The 13,216-nt window shown below is 39.1% G+C and overlaps 1 protein-coding gene across 8 annotated transcripts in view; it reads right to left on the minus strand.

Annotated features, from left to right (window-relative positions):
* The window catches only part of LOC128685738 (zinc finger and BTB domain-containing protein 7A), a 653,624-nt gene that overhangs the window by 210,441 nt on the left and 429,967 nt on the right, over positions 1 to 13,216 (minus strand). The gene's annotated exons all lie outside the window — the stretch shown is intronic.

A 13,216-nucleotide genomic window follows, 5' to 3' on the forward strand; every position in this document is an offset into this window, starting at 1 on the left:
TGACATTTTTATAATAATAGTTAAAAATATTATTCAAGCACCTCATTCATTGGGCAAACTCCTTCTCATTATTAAACAGATAAATGTTTCATAAAAAATAAACAAAATATCACCTGTTCACGTAAAACATATATCACATATATTACTACAGCATAATCCAAATTTCCCTCACTTCTATAGTTGAGAAATTAATAGAACATGACTGAGAAAACCTTTACTACAGAGGATAAAATGACAAGAGTTCCTTTACCCCTATACAGTGAACCCCTGACTTACGATATTAGTCCGTTCCAGAGAGCAAATCGTAAGACGAAATTATCGTAAGTCGAATTAATTTTCCCCATAAGAAATAATGGAAATCATATTAATTCGTTCAAGACACCCAAAAGTAGGAAAATATTTTTTTTTACCACATGAAATATACATTTTCCTACACACAAAAAGAAGGACATATGCACAATATATATTGTGCATGTACTAGTGTACTAAATGAAGAATAAATGACACTTACCTTTATTGAAGATGTGGTGATGAGTGATGAGACCCTGTTTGTGTCCTGGGAGTGCCTTTTCCTCCTGAGTAATGTAGGTCCTGTTTGGAATTTTCTTCCAAAACAGGCCTTATCACACTGTGCATGCCACTACGATTCTTAAGGACCCCAATGAAAATAAGTTAGACAGTCCTTGATGACACACTGACTTTCTTGGGCAATGTCACACTAGCTCAGCTGAGGCGCTCAGGCCAGACGGACCAGGCAGCTGCGTTCAGGACAAATGATGTAAGTCGAGTTTTTCAACATAGGTCAGGGTCAAATTTTTACGCTGACAAGCATCGTAAGTCAGTTTTATCGTAGGTTGAGGCCATTGTAAGTCGGGGGTCCACTGTATAGTTATAAAGCTTTCTTCATTCTATGTTAATTCTTAACCAAATATAAAAAGTTCATCAATCAAAATTTAATTTACTATAAATATAACTACTAACAACATCAATAAAGTTCTTATTGTAGCTTAAAAGACAGGTAATACAGCACCCAGACTGTATTAAAAACCAATGTCTTAGCTATATGAATAATATTGAAATCAGAGTAAAAGAAAATGTTCTTCTGGTGAATGAGCAACAGAAATCAAGGTCTACACTTAAAAGACGAAACAGTGTAGGTACCCTAAGATTCATGGAACTTCAATGAACTTTTTATCAGTTAATTAAGAGAAATGACAATAAAAACTATCTTCAAATTGAAGTAAATTTTTTCTGTTTGTATTTTTAATTTCCCTTTAACCCTTTCAGGGTCGAGAGGCCCTCTCCTAACCTTGTTTTCAGGGTCGAAAATTTTTCAAAAAAGAAAATGACACCAAAAGTATGAAATTTGATGAAAAATTTACGGAATTATGCTAACGCAAAGTTAGCGGTCTTGACGATGTTAATGCATCGGCGATTTTCCTCACTCTGAGCCCTATTTACAATCAATTCCAATGTACCAGTCGACAAAAATCATAGCTATTTCATTAGAATTCCATTTGTTCTATTGACTGACTACAAGAAACCAGCCAATTACCGATTTCAACTATCCAATAAAGTAGTCAGAAATTGGCAATTTCACCAATTTCTCACAAATTTCAAAAGATGCCAATTTCCAAATAGGGTCCATAATAAACAAGACAGACATTCCTGGCACTAAAATAACATTTTCTCTGTTCATTAATCATGTCTTACATTTCTTTTGTTTTCCACTTTGAACTTTTATTCTCACAAAAAAATACAAGATTTACTGTTATGCAGACTACTGCATTAGTGTAAAAATGGTATAAATAATATCAGCGCACTTGTGAAAGAATATTAGACTCACCAGTTGACGTGTATTGGACGCATGGTATTATTTGTTTACTTTTGAACATTGGCAAAAATCAAACATTTCTGCTACTTTGAGCTCAATTTCAAGGTACTTTTCATTGTGAAACCAATCAAAATTATCTCAATTTCTGTAATATGTCTTCCATTCTATAAAATGAGACCAAGAAAATGAGAATAAAACCATACATACCATATGAAAATACAGTGCAAAATCGCTGTTTTAAACGAAAAACACAGTTGGAGTTTTTTTTTTCTCTCATTATGCACTGTGCTGCAGGATTTTTTTTATACTGTGCACACTGTTGCAACCCCTGAATGGGTCACAATGTATATAAAGTATATTACCTTTTCATATAATTTTATATTGCTTATATTTGCGATAATAGCTAAATCGTAAATATATTGCTTTATATTATTATTTGACTTAGTTATATTGTTAGGTAGGATGTAACATTCATATATTATTATTATTATGTGCTCATAGTTCAAGACTTGATTGTCTAACTACTGTAATTATCGCTCGTGGCTCGTTACTCTTCCAGCTTCTCGGTGTTCCTGAGCAGCAACTGTCCACGGAGCTATCACGTGATCGAGGGGGGGTGTTCACACCTCACCTGGAGTAGTCAGTCTGGGCTAGACTCTGTTGGTGGTTGGACGTATTCCTGACAAGACGTGCCTAACTCTCCCTTATTGGCCCTTGTTGGAAGATCGTCTCTGTAGCTTTCTTGTTGGTTCTGTAGAACTCTGTTCACAAAACATTGTCTAGACTTAGTGATTTTCGACATTGTACTGAGGTTGTGTGTCGCATAGACACTCTGAGCAATTCAGGTCTTGAGCTGTAGCTTCTGACCTAACTTGTACTGGTATCTGTGTACTGTCACAGTCGAGGATTTTATTATGCTGAACTTAGATTCAGTAGTATGGGAGTTTTGTGATTTTTGTGGAGGATCTGCAGATGGTGTCGTTATATTATCTCCTTGATCCTGATTCTGTGTCGCAGTTGCTTGTTATATAGCAATTGGGCTTAGCAATCGTTTTATTGTTCAAGCAAGCTGTTCTGATTGCCAGGTGGTCAAGAAGTTAGTCAATGTGAGGACTTTGTCAGTCATTGGTTTAAGTCTAGTCGAGTCGTGAGACACAGCAAACTACAGTGGACCCCCGACATTTGATGGCATTGATATTCGATAAATCCGACATTCGATGCATTTTAACACAAAAATTTCGCCTTAACATTCGATGGAAAACCTGACATTCGATACGATTCGTATGAGACGTGTCCATGTGTGGCCTGAACTGCACCGTGTGTGCCAGTGTTTACAAGCCAGCCAGTGTGCGAGCATCTAAGGATACATTCCATATTATCCATATTATCACTGTTTTTGGTGCTTGTTTCTGCAAAATAAATAACCATGGGCCCCAAGAAAGCTTCTAGTGCCAACCCTTCGAGAAAAAATGTGCTAATGACTATTGAAATGAAGAAAGAGGTAATTGCAAAGTACGAAAGTGGAGTGCATGATGATTTGGTAAAGAAATTGCCTGCAACTAGTGGTGATGTGAGTGAATTTAAGGCCAGCAAAGGTTGATTTGAAAGATTTAAGAATCGTAGTGGCATACACAGTGTGGTAAGGCATGGTGAGGCTGCCAGTTGAAGTCCTAATGGAAGGGGATTCCCCTTCTAAACACTAACACCATCCACACTCTCCCCTCCTCCCATCCCATCAATCATCACCAGATCTTTATTAAAGGTAAGTGTCAATTATTCTATTGTTATTAATCTATTGTTATTGTTGTTATTGTAATTATTCTATTGCATTAAACTTAACATTTCATGTGGTGATTTTTTTTTCATACTTTTGCGCGTCTTGCACAGATTAATTTGATTTCCATTATTTCTTATGGGGAAAATTAATTCGACTTTCGATATTTTCGACATTCGATAGCTCTCTGGAACGGATTAGTATCGAATGTCGAGGGTCCACTGTACTTAGAGCACTTACACACATACACACAAACTTATTTGTATATTGTATTATTAAATGTTAATGTACCAAACGGTACTTAAGACGTATAAATGTGCCTTCAGTACAATACTACTGTACACGAGAGAAGTGATTATTATTAATTTGTTTAAATTTATTAATTTATTTTAATTTGATAATATACTCCTAGACATCTTGATTGCTAATAAATTTATTTATTAAATTTTAATTTCTCTAGTTAGTAGCCTACCAGTTGTAATCCTGAAGCACTAATAATTCTTATTGAATTCCATTGGATAATTGGACCAGAATACTGACTAATTGTTAGGAAAACCCAGTAACAGGCTGGATGCTAGAAGGGCAGTCCTTTCTAGTATTCACTGGAGATCTCTAAGCTTATTAGAAATCGCGTTTTTTGTAACACACACTGACCACATAGACCCATTCTTTCATATGCAGGCCTACCAGCATTCTCTCGCTAAATCTGAAGGTGCTAGAATTTACGAGTACTAGTACGGCACCAACCCTGGCGTGCAAGCCATACTAGTACAACACTGACCCTGAAAGGGTTAAGTATCATATATAGTGGTGCCTTGACTTACGAGTGCCCCAACTTATGAGTTTTCCAAGTTACGAGCCATCGCTCAGTCAATTTTTTGCTTTGAGTTGCAAGTCAAAATCCGAGTTATGAGCAAGCTTAGATAAGCTGCCACTAGTTGGCGCAGCGAATGCCACAACATACACCGAGAATCCCAGCATTCTGTGCAGTTATTTTGCCAAATTTCTTTTTTCTAACCATGGGTCCTAAAAAAGTAAGTGGAAAGAACAGTGCTGAGAAGATGAGGAGGATGATGCCCAATGAATTAAAGCATGAAATCATAGAAAAACATGAGAAAATCGCTTTTGTTTCAGCGTTTTTAATATGGAACTAGTGATCTAGTGTAGTTAGCCACACAAACACTCCATTTTCTCTAATAATAAGACCTCAGAAGGGCAAAAATGGGAAGATATGGTCAGAGCGATAATTATTTTTACCTCGGGAGTGGCCGCCACCACTCGTCACATAATGGCATGTTTTATTCATTATGGAGTACAGTATACAGTGGACCACCGGATAATGTAATCTGTTCCAGAGAGAGTGCCTTATCCCGAATCTGACTTAATCCGAATAAATTTTCCCCTTTAAAAATAATGGAAATCCTATTAATCTGTTCCAGACACCCAAGAGTATTAAACAAAGTAATTTTCCCACATGAACATTTCCCTACACAGAAAACAATGAGACATGCAGAGTAAAACATTACTAAAATGACACTTACCTTTATTGAAGACTTATTGATGATTGATGAGACGGGAGGAGGAGAGAGGAGGTAGGTGTACTATTGTTTGGAAGGGAAATCCCCTTCCATAAAGACTTCAGGTACCACGTCCTTTTATGGGGTTACTTCCCTTCTTTGTTTTTTAATGCCACTAGGACCAACTTGAAAGTTACTGGACCCCTGTTGCACAAAATATCTGTCCAAGAGCTCTGTTTCTGGTGTCTCTTTAAGATTTCCTTAAAATGGGACACAACACTGTCATTGTAGATGTTGTCAGCAAAGCCTGCAACAGCTGTGTCAGGGTGATGTTCGTCCATAAATGTTTGCAAATAAGAAAGCAGGAACACTGCAGCAGGCCTGCTGGCCCATACTAGGCAGGTCTTTCACAAACCATCCCACTAACAGAACCGTATTTGCTCAACCCAATTTTCAATGCTTCCCAAGCAATAAGCTTTGATAATTCTATTCACTCATGCACAAGTCCCAATCAAATCAAATCACGTGTGTAGGGAAGTACCCTGGCTGGTGTGTGGGGATGTACCTTGGCTGGTTTGTGGAGAAGTACCCTGGCTGGTGGGTGGGGAAGTGCCCTGGCTGGTGTACATAAGAAAGCGAGAACACTGCAGCAGACCTGTTGGCCCATACTACCACCCTCTACCACTATCACTACCACCCTCTACCACTATCACTACTACCCTCTACCACCACCACTTTTGTATCTTTCTACACACTTTTTCTTTAATTCTGTAGTGTTTCTCACCCTTTTTACAAAAGGGCTGGCACTAGAAGCTTTCTTTGGGTCTATGGTGGCTATTTAGCAGCTACAAGCACTAAAAACAATGGAATAATACAAAATGTATCGCATGTACGAGTGGAATCATCCTCAATCCATACCCCCGGCCGGGACTGAACCCCCGGTCATCGAGTCTCAAAACTCCAGCCCGTCGCGGGTTCAATCCCGGCTGAGGGTATGGTTTGTTTGCAATCGTGTCATTACGATTTCTTGAGTCATCATCCTCAATGGCTGGTAAACAATGGCACACTGGCTGTACATGGAGTGTCCAGGCCGCTCATGGCGCGCAGACACGTTCGGGACAAATGACTTTTACAGGGTTCAGTGTCATTAACCAAGCCAATATTTTCACGCAAAAATGTTACTTAACCCTTTCAGGGTCCAGAGGCAAAATTTCAATGGGTGCCCCAGTGTCCAAGAAATTTTGAAAAAAAAAAAAAAAAAAAAAAAAAAAAAAAAAAAAAAAAAAAAAAAAAACCTTACAGAATTAAAGATAATATTTTTGTGAAGGCAATAAAAAAAAATCTGATCAGTACTTACCGAGATATAGAGGCATGAAGTTCACCCAAAATGACCGGGTGGCGGCAACATCAGAGGCTTCCGCAAAATTGCATTTCTTCATTTTACGTTTTTTTATACTTTTTTTTTGTCTTTTTCTAGTAACATTTGTGGCCTGTGAGACCAATACTGTATATAATGTACATGTATATATATATATATATATATATATATATATATATATATATATATATATATATATATATATATATATATATATACAGTGGACCCCCGCATAACGATGGCATCACATAGCGATTTTTCCGCATACCGCTTACTTTTATCGCAAAATTTTTGCCGCGCATACCTATTAAAAACCCGCTCACCGATTTTCGTCCGAGACGCGTCCAATGTGCCCTCACATGTGCCGCCCGTCCCATTGTTTACCAGCCAGCCTCCGCGGTAACATCCAAGCATACACTCGGAATATTTCGTATTATTACAGTGTTTTCGGTGCTGTTTCTGGAAAATAAGTGACCATGGGCCCCAAGAAAGCTTCTAGTGCCAACCCTGTGGTAAAAAGGGTGAGAATTAGTATGGAAATTAAGAAAGATTTTGAAGGGTTTGGGGCTAACCCTGAGAAGCCTATGCCAGTTGTGGAATCCATTGTGCCTACTTCAAAGATTAAGGAAATGTGTGCACAGTGGGTTGAACTGCAAACCTTTATAGATGAAAATCACCCTGACACAGCTGTTGCAAGCCGTGCTGGTGACTATTTCAATGACAATGTTGTGGCCCATTTTAGACAAATCGTAAAGGAACGGGAGGTACAGAGCTCTATGGACAGATTTGTTGTGCGACAGAGGTCCAGTGACTCTGAAGCTGGTCCTAGTGGCATTAAAAGAAGAAGGGAAGTAACCCCGGAAAAGGACTTGCTACCTCAAGTCGTAATGGAAGGGGATTCCCCTTCTAAACAGTAAGAAGATAATGCTCTCCCCTCCTCCCATCCCATCAATCATCACCAGATCTTCAATAAAAGTAAGTGTCATGTAATTGTGCATGCCTTTTTCAGTTTGTGTGTATTAAAATTAACATTTCATGTGGTAAAAAAAATTTTTTTTCATACTTTTGGGCGTCTTGCACGGATTAATTTTATTTCCATTATTTCTTATGGGGAAAATTCATTCGCATAACGATTATTTCGCATAACAATTATCCCTCTTGCACGGATTAAAATCGTTAACCGGGGGTCCACTGTATATACCCTCACTGTATTGAACACAATAACTGCACTAAAGTTATTATAATATTGTTTACCAGTATTGTTTACAACAATAAACATGCACAAATGTTGTATAATACTAATGTTCTATTATATATTTACATATGTACAGTCATTGGACATGTTTCTATAACTGCTGCAGCCTGTGGAAGTCCTTAAAACAAGGTATCATGCACAGAGGTACCTTATATTCCTCGCACATAAACCAAATGTCTTTGCGTCTTTGTTGCCGTTGTTTTGTTTGTGCACAGACAACACATCTCTTCTGAGCCCATTTGTTCTTAGTTGCAGGAAGCTGTATTAGGAAGTGATCAACTTCCCTCCTCAAAAGCTTGGGTATTTCCTGAGGAGCTCAAGGACAGTTTTTGTATAGCAGGTGTTGTTACTTCATTATGAGTTGTCTGACAACAGACAAACAAAATTCACCATATGCTGGTCTGTTGCCGGTCTTTATTTGGTACATATTGTATGCATTGAGCATTGAAATGTCCATGAGATGGAAGAAAAGTTTCATGTACCACTTGTAACTCTTACGAACACAATCGACAGAGCCAATTTGCATGTCACATTTGTCAACCAAACGCATGTTTTGTATATAATTAAGCAATGTTACTGGTTTTCGAATACGTTCATTAGTCACTCTATCAACTTTGCCACCGTCTTTCATTTCGTTAGGGTGAATGGTTGTCAACAATGTGACATCTCATTTGTCATGCCACCGTAATGCCATGATGTCATTGGCATTAAACACCTACACCCCACCAGCACGAGTGCCTGCGTTGAACCTGGGCATAGTTTACGATTAGAACACACTGTGCCACACACATCTTTCATGTTCACTCGCAAGAAATCACTGAGTAAAGGGCTTGTGTACCAGTTATCAGTATATAATGTATGCCCCTACCAAGATAAGGTGCCATCATGTTTCTCACTACGTCACCTGAGATACCCAATAACATCCTGGTATCTTTCAATGTTTTACTTCCTGTGTATACAATAATATCCAATACTAGGCCACTCTCACAGTCACAGAGTACAAACAGTTTTATACCAAAGCATTTCCTCTTGCTCGGTATATACTGCTTGAACGACAGTCTACCTCTGAACAAAATCAAAGATTCATCAATTACAAGATTCTTGAATGGATAAAAGTACAAGCTGAACTTTCGTTTCAGATACATAAAAACATTTCTAATCTTGTATAACCTGTTATTTCTGTCAGGCTTGGTTTTGTCAGCGAAGTGCAACATATGTAACAGTAAGATAACCCTGTTCACTGGGATGATTTCACTGAAGGCCGGGGTACAAATTAACTGATCTGTGGACCAGTATAATTTTATATTATGTTTACACACATGAGGCATAAGGAATATTGTTGCAAAAAGCAAATACATTTCAACCACGGTTGTCTCTTTCCACTGGTGTAGTCTTGACTGTGGTGATATGATCGTATTTGCCATGATGTACTCAAAATACTTGTTACTTTCCCTGACAATAATTCCCATCAAGGGCTGGTCAAAGAATAGTTCAAAGAATTCCAGTTCATTTGCAGTGTTTCCTAGGGAACAAGCTGGTAGTATTCCACTTTGAGAGTCATCAAACTGATGGGGAGTGGGAACAATCTGGAATTTTGTTGCCAATCCCAGATGCGGTTTGCTGGTGGATACTGGACATCATAAGCTGGTTGAAGTTGTAGTTTGCAGTGTGGTGATGGATGACGCTCCTCTTTGTCCTTGATCTGATGAGTCAGTGGCGTGGGTCCTAGCCTGGGCTGGTGAGTCATGCATGGCCGTGGCACTACCACCACCATCACTATCACCACCAATACCACAACCTACTGATGCCTGTGGTCTATCCATGCCAAGTGTAGCCACACCATCCTCACTTTCACTGTCTATTCCTGATGTAGGGCCATGGGATGTACTCCGTCCCCTGGGCAATGCATAAGGAACACTACCCGAGCGCATGCAGCGGCGTATATACCGACGTTTCACTGGTGAATATGATTCATCACTATCACTACTCGAATGATCATCAAGAGCAATAAAATCACAGTCCACATCACTATCATCATCATTACTGAAGTCTGAGGCCTGGCCACGCGAAAATATTAGTTTTCTCTTGCAACGAGGTACAATTGAACGTGACTGAGACATGCCTACACCAGAGGTAGAAGGTTGAGGATCATCAGGATTTTCTGCACCATTTTCGATATCCTGGTCATCATTGCTTTCATCATTAATCGATCAAAGCCATAGAATTCTTCTTCTTTTCCACTTCCATCAGAGTCAGAACTATCAGTTAGGAAGAGGAGAGTCCCAATTTGCCTCGGAGTGAGAGCTGCCTTGCCGCGAGGCATAGTGAACACAGCTTACTGAGGCAGAGTTCCCACAATGACATGCGGGCGCTTAGAATTTTTGTTTATGGTACACATACACCACACAGACCCGTTCTCTTAGATGTAGGCCTACCAGCCTTCTTGCGCTATATTTGATGCCGCTAGAATTTTGGCATAGTTTTATAGTTTGGACCCTCAACATAAGGCCATAGATCTATGGCACGGACCCTGAACGAGTTAATCTGATTATTACTTAATCCGATGACTTCTTAATCCGGGGGACCACTGTATAACATGTTTTGATGTCATTTACATTGTTTATTATGTCATATTAGATCAATTTTCATGGATAAATAAGCCTCAGAGTTGATTTTAGTGTTATATTGAAGTACAATATTAATCCGTTCCTGAGAGACCATCGTAAGATGAAATGATCGTAGGCTGAATTAATTTTCCCCATAAGAAATAATGGAAATCAAATTAATCCATGCAAAACACCCAAAAGTATGAAAAAAAAAAAATTTACCACATGAAATATACATTTTCTACTCTACTCTACTAAATGAAGAATAAATGACACTTACCTTTATTGAAGATGTAGCAATGACTGGTGAGACACTGTGTCCTGGGAGTGCCTTTTCCTCCTGAGTAATGTAGGTCCTGTTTGGCATTTTCTTCCAGAACAGGCCTTATCACACTGTGTATGCCACTACAATTCTTAAATCTTTCAAACCAACCTTTCCTGGCCTTAAATTCACCAATATGAGCACTAGTTCCAGGCATTTTTTCCTGTTCACCTGGGTGTTAGTCGACTGGTGTGGGTCGCATCCTGGGAGACAAGATGAAGGACCCCAATGGAAATAAGTTAGTCCTTGATGACACACTGATTTTTTTTTGGGTTATTCTGGGTGCCTAACCCTCTGGGGGTTAATTGTTTCTCGGTATTCTCGATAAGCCACACCAACAATGGTGCTACAGCAGCAGCTGACGGTGCTACAGCAGCAGCAGCAGGTGATGGTGCTACAGCAGCAGCAGCTGATGGTGCTACAGCAGCAGCAGCAGCAGCAGCTGACGGTGCTACAGCAGCAGCTGATGGTGCTACAGTAGCAGCAGCAGCTGACAGTGCTACAGCAGCAGCAGCAGCTGACCGTGGTATGACAGTATTTTGATAATATTTCTCACCCTTTTCACCACAGGGTTGGCACTAGAAGCTTTCTTTGGGCTCATGGTGGCTTATTTAGCAGTTGGAAGCACTAAAAACACTGGAATAATACAAAATATTCCGAATATATGCTTGGGAGCAACCACTCTGGCTTGTAAACATTGGCACACTAACTGAAGGCAGGCCAGCTGAGAAGCGCTCAGGTGGACAGACATGTGAACGCGTACCGGACAAATGCTGTAGGTCGAGTTTTTCAACGTACATCGGGGTCAAATTTTTACGCTGAAAAGCATTGTAGGTTGGTTTTAACATAGGTTGGGGACATCGTACGTCGGGAGTCCATTGTATTTTCTCCTGCCTCCCAAGAGCCAGGAATTCCACTGGAACGGATTAATGGCATTTCAATTAATTTCAATGAGTACAACTGATTTGATATACGAGCAAATTGAATTACGAGCTCGGTCACGGAATGAATTAAGCTCATAAATCAAGGTACCATTGTACTGTAATAAAGACACAACAAATACAAAACTTATAAAAATCATATTTAAAACAACTGATGTAAGCATATAAACATACTCAAAAGATAATCTCTGATTTTTATTGTAGGCTCAGTTTTCACATAATGATTTTCTAATATGAATTTGTGCTTGCTTTCATTAAAAAAACTGGACAACCTTTTTTTGAGACTAGGTTGCAGATGCAGTAACCCTCAGAAGAAGTAACAGATACATGGGTTGTACTTCCTAGAAGTTGAGAACAATATATATATACCCAGAGTGGCAATAAATTTTCAAGTAAAATTTCACAGATGCATTTTGGGCATGACACTCACACAATCTATAACTTTCTTTATCATATCAGTCTTACTTAATTCTTTCCTTCAATAATATACTCATTATAGGTGCTAAACCTATATGGGTCATATAGCACTGTGTGGGGGTGTGAGGGTTCTGGGTGTGTGAGAGGTGCTGATACGTGAGGGTTAACGGTATGTAAGGGAAAGGTGTTAGAGGCCGTGGAAGCTGGTGGAGGAATAAAATAAAAAGCAGAGTTGATGCAATGTGTTATTCTCCTTTAAAAAGTCAGGGAGATTGAGTGAGTCTGTGTCAAAGGTGTAACTTTCAGCAAGGAAGTTATTTAAGAGTGCAGGGGCATTATAAATGTTGGAAGTGAATCCTGCATCCCCACTTAGACTTAGGACAATTTAATTTATTAAAATATGGTGAACTGATAGTGTGACCTGGCCCCTTAATATACAGTGGTATCTGTGTGTGAGTCATGTATGGCTTATCCCCAATCATGAGTGCAGTTTCACAAACCTGACACTGGCGAGAAGATAACTACAATCACAATATTGATTTGACAGAAAACAATTTTTAATGTTCTACCCTAAATCATTGTTGTAGCCAGCAGTTTTGGAGTTACTGAGAAAAAGCGGTCCAAGAAAAAAATACCACAGCAGGAAATTGATAAGCCATGAACAGCTGACAGGGCAGCTGAGCCTCTTAGTTCACTGAACTGAACATTATCATGTCCAGGGACCCTGTATTTATTAGAAATGCAACATAACCGAAGTTGTATACGAAGGATGATGGGATGAGGAGAGCTAAATCTCTATATATCATATAAAGTGCTATGAGACTCAGAAACAATGAATGATGAGGAGAATATGATTGTAAAGTGTAAGGAAGCAGTGAGAACTGCATATATAATTCTGCTGTGGAAACTGACTGACCATAGCACACCTTTAGATTTTTCTTTCTGGGCAAAACGGTTGCATATCAGACACCTAGGGATTTAAAACCAACAGGGTACACAAATGTTCAGGAATGAGTGAATGTAAGGTTGAAGTAGGCAAGTGAGCTTTAGAGCATGCAAGTGAAGAAGAGCAAAGATAAATTGTTGGAAAACCCCAAGGAGAGCAGGTAAAAGAAAAATGCAGGTTGACCCTACAGGAGAGATAAATTAAGGGATGTCATTACAGCACAAAT

The sequence above is a fragment of the Cherax quadricarinatus genome, chromosome 23, assembly GCF_038502225.1.
Source record: "Cherax quadricarinatus isolate ZL_2023a chromosome 23, ASM3850222v1, whole genome shotgun sequence".
NCBI classification, from domain to species: Eukaryota; Metazoa; Arthropoda; class Malacostraca; order Decapoda; family Parastacidae; genus Cherax; species Cherax quadricarinatus.